This window comes from Sceloporus undulatus, chromosome 4 (assembly GCF_019175285.1).
Source record: "Sceloporus undulatus isolate JIND9_A2432 ecotype Alabama chromosome 4, SceUnd_v1.1, whole genome shotgun sequence".
Lineage (NCBI taxonomy): Eukaryota > Metazoa > Chordata > Lepidosauria > Squamata > Phrynosomatidae > Sceloporus > Sceloporus undulatus.
The window spans coordinates 4,462,375-4,466,976 of record NC_056525.1 but is presented as its reverse complement, the minus strand read 5'-3'; positions in this window follow the sequence as shown (position 1 = coordinate 4,466,976).

The following is a 4,602-nucleotide window of genomic DNA, read 5'->3' as shown; positions in this document are numbered from 1 at the left end:
GAAGGCGCGGAGAAGGGAAGAGGAGGAGGAGGAGGAGGAAGGGAATCCCCCGTGACGTCACGGGCCCGGGCTCCTCCCCCTCTCCAGGAGCCTGGCCCTCGGGATCGATCCATTGTGGAATACTGGCCCATACAGAAACCATACTTGCCCATAGAGAAGCATTTATGGATTCCTTTTTCGGTGTTGAATGTTTTAGCAACCCAGCCTCTATAGTCTCTATCAGCAAGTCTTCTCTACTGATTCCCTCTGGGCAAGGATTCCTCCATGATTCCCTATGGGCTCTGGGCAAGTATTTCTCAATTGATTCATATGGGCCGGATTCCTCAATGATTCCCTCTGGGCAGGATTCCTCGATGATTCCCTACTGGGCTCTGTCCTCCACATGATTCCCTTGGGCAAGGATTCCTCCATGATTCCCTTTCGGCAAGGATTCCTCCATGATTCCCTCTGGGCAAGAATCCTCCACTGTTCCCTCTGGGCAAGGATTCCTCAATGATTCCCTCTGGCAAGGATTCCTCAATGATTCCCTTGGGCAAGGATTCCTCAATGATTCCTCTGGGCAAGGTCCTCCATGATTCCCTTTGGGCAAGGATTCCTCAATGATTCCCTCTGGGCAAGGATTCCTCAATGATTCCCTCTGGGCAAGGATTCCTCCATGATTCCCTATGGGACAATCCTCCACGATTCCCTCTGGGCAAGGATTCCTCATGATTCCCTCTGGGCAAGGATTCCTCATGATTCCCTTTGGGCAAGGATTCCTCACTGATTCCCTCTGGGCAAGGATTCCTCGATGATTCCCTCTGGGCAGGATCCTCAATGATTCCCTCTGGGCAGGATTCCTCAATGATTCCCTCTGGGCAAGGATTCCTCGATGATCCCTATGGGGACTGTCCTCCACTGATTCCCTCTGGGCAAGGATTCCTCCATGATTCCCTTTCGGCAAGGATTCCTCCCTGATTCCCTCTGGGCAAGGATTCTCAATGATTCCCTCTGGGCAAGGATTCCTCCATGTTCCCTTGGGCAGGATTCCTCAATGATTCCCTCTGGGCAAGATTCCTCAATGATTCCCTCTGGGCAAGGATTCCTCGATGATTCCCTATGGGACTGTCCTCCACTGATTCCCTCTGGGCAAGGATTCCTCCATGATTCCCTTTCGCAGGATTCCTCCATGATTCCCTCTGGGCAAGGAATCCTCCACTGATTCCCTCTGGGCAAGGATTCCTCAATGATTCCCTCTGGGCAGGATTCCTCCATGATTCCCTCTGGGCAAGGATTCCTCAATGATTCCTCTGGGCAAGGATTCCTCGATGATTCCCTATGGGACTGTCCTCCACTGATTCCCTCTGGGCAAGGATTCCTCCATGATTCCCTTTCGGCAAGGATCCTCCATGATTCCCTCTGGCAAGGATTCCTCCATGATTCCTTTGGGCAAGATTCCTCAATGATTTCCCTCTGGGCAAGGATTCCTCAATGATTCCCTCTGGGCAAGGATCCTCGATGATTCCCTATGGGACTGTCCTCCACTGATTCCCTCTGGGCAGGATCCTCCATGATTCCCTTTCGGCAAGGATCCTCCATGATTCCCACTGGGCAAGGATTCCTCCACTGATTCCCTCTGGGCAAGGATTCCTCAATGATTCCCTCTGGGCAAGGATTCCTCATGATTCCCTCTGGGCAAGGATTCCTCGATGATTCCCTATGGGACTGTCTCCACTGATTCCCTCTGGGCAAGGATCCTCCCTGATTCCCTTTCGGCGGATTCCTCCATGATTCCCTCTGGGCAAGGATTCCTCAATGATTCCCTCTGGGCAAGGATTCCTCCATGATTCCCTTTGGGCAGGATTCCTCAATGATTCCCTCTGGGCAAGGATTCCTCAATGATTCCCTCTGGGCAAGGATTCCTCGATGATTCCCTATGGGACTGTCCTCCACTGATTCCCTCTGGGCAAGGATCCTCCATGATTCCCTTTCGGCAAGGATTCCTCCATATCCCTCTGGGCAAGGAATCCTCCACTGATTCCTCTGGGCAAGGATTCCTCATGATTCCCTCTGGGCAAGGATTCCTCCCATGATTCCCTCTGGGCAAGGATTCCTCAATGATTCTGGGCAAGGATTCCTCGATGATTCCCTATGGGACTGTCCTCCACTGATTCCCTCTGGGCAAGGATTCCTCCATGTTCCCTTTCGGCAAGGATTCTCAATGATTCCTCTGGGCAGTTCCTCCATGATTCCCTTTGGGCAAGGATTCCTCAATGATTCCCTCTGGGCAAAGGATTCCTCAATGATTCCCTCGGGGCAAGGCTTCCTCGATGATTCCCTATGGGACTGTCCTCCACTGATTCCCTCTGGGCAAGGATTCCTCCATGATTCCCTTTCGGCAAGGATTCTTCCCATGATTCCCACGGGCAAGGATTCCTCCACTGATTCCCTCTGGGCAAGGATTCCTCAATGATTCCCTCTGGGCAAGGATTCCTCCATGATTCCCTCTGGGCAAGGATTCCTCAATGATTCCCTCTGGGCAAGGATTCCTCGATGATTCCCTATGGGACTGTCCTCCACTGATCCCTCTGGGCAAGGATTCCTCCCATGATTCCCTATGACTGTCCTCCACTGATTCCCTCTGGGCAAGGATTCCTCAATGATTCCTCTGGGCAAGGATTCCTCAATGATTCCCTCTGGGCAAGAATTCCTCCATGATTCCCTTTGGGCAAGGATTCCTCCATGATTCCCTCTGGGCAAGGATTCCTCGATGATTCCCTCTGGGCAAGGATTCCTCAATGATTTCTGGGCAAGGATTCCTCGATGATTCCCTATGGGACTGTCCTCCACTGATTCCCTCTGGGCAAGGATTCCTCCATGATTCCCTTTCGGCAAGGATTCCTCCATGATTCCCACTGGGCAAGGATCCCTCCACTGATTCCCTCTGGGCAAGGATTCCTCATGATTCCCTCTGGTCAAGGTTCCTCCATGATTCCCTCTGGGCAAGGATCCTCAATGATTCCCTCTGGGCAAGGATTCCTCGATGATTCCCTATGGGACTGTCCTCCACTGATTCCCCCTGGGCAGGATTTCCTCCATGATTCCCTATGGGACTGTCCTCCACTGATTCCCTCTGGGCAAGGATTCCTCAATGATTCCCTCTGGGCAAGGATTCCTCAATGATTCCCTCTGGGCAAGGTTCCTCCATGATTCCTTTGGGCAAGGATTCCTCAATGATTCCCTCTGGGCAAGGATTCCTCGATGATTCCCTATGGACTGTCCTCCACTGATTCCTCTGGGCAAGGATTCCTCCATGATCCCTATGGGGACTGTCCTCCACTGATTCCCTCTGGCAAGGATTCCTCAATGATTCCCTCTGGCAAGGATTCCTCAATGATTCCCTATGGGACTGTCCTCCACTGATTCCCCTGGGCAAGGTTCCTCCCATGATTCCCTATGGGCAAGGATTCCTCAATGATTCCCTATGGGACTGTCCTCCACTGATTCCCTCTGGGCAAGGATTCCTCCATGATTCCCTATGGGACTGTCCTCCACTGATTCCCTCTGGGCAAGGATTCCTCCCATGATTCCCTATGGGCAAGGATTCCTCAATGATTCCCTATGGGAACTGTCCTCCACTGATTCCCCTGGGGCAAGGATTCCTCAATGATTCCCTATGGGACTGTCCTCCACTGATTCCCTCTGGGCAAGGATTCCTCAATGATTCCCCTCTGGGCAAGGATTCCTCCATGATTCCCTCTGGGCAAGGATTCCTCCATGATTCCCTATGGGGACTGTCTCCACTGATTCCCCTTGGCAAGGATTCCTCAATGATTCCCTATGCGACTGTCCTCCACTGATTCCCTATGGGCAAGGATTCCTCAATTGATTCCCTATGGGACTGTCCTCCACTGATTCCCTCTGGGCAAGGATTCCTCAATGATTCCCTGGGACTCTCCCACTGATTCCCTCTGGGAAAGGATCCTCAATGATTCCCTCTGGGCAAGGATTCCTCCATGCTTCCCTCTGGGCACAGGATTCCTCCATGATTCCCTATGGGAGCTGTCCTCCACTGATTCCCTCTGGGCAAGGATTCCTCACTGCTTCCCTATGGGACTGTCCTCCACTGATTCCCTCTGGGCAAGGATTCCTCCCTGATTCCCTATGGGACTGTCCTCATGATTCCCTCTGGGGAGCAGGATCTCCTGATTCCCTCTGGGCACGGATTCCTCCATGATTCCCTCTGGGCAAGGATTCCTCCCTGATTCCCTATGGGACTCTCTCCACTGATTCCCTATGGGCAAGCAAAGATATAGGTGGGGGACACCTGGCTGAATGAAACTACGTGTGAAAGGATCTGGGAGTCCAAGTCAGACCACAAGTGAACAGTCCTCAACAGTGAAAAAGGCCAATAAGTATTTAAGTAGTTGAAGGATGTCATATTCCGGAGGGAGGGGCAAGTTGTTTCTTCTGCTCCAGAGCACAGGACCGGGAGCAATGAATGCAAGCTGCAGGAAAAGAGATTTCCAGCTCAACATAGAGAGGAACTTCCTGACATTAAGGGCTGTTCAACAGTGGAACAAAATTCCTTCCTCAGAGTGTACTGGAGTCTCCTTCCTTGGA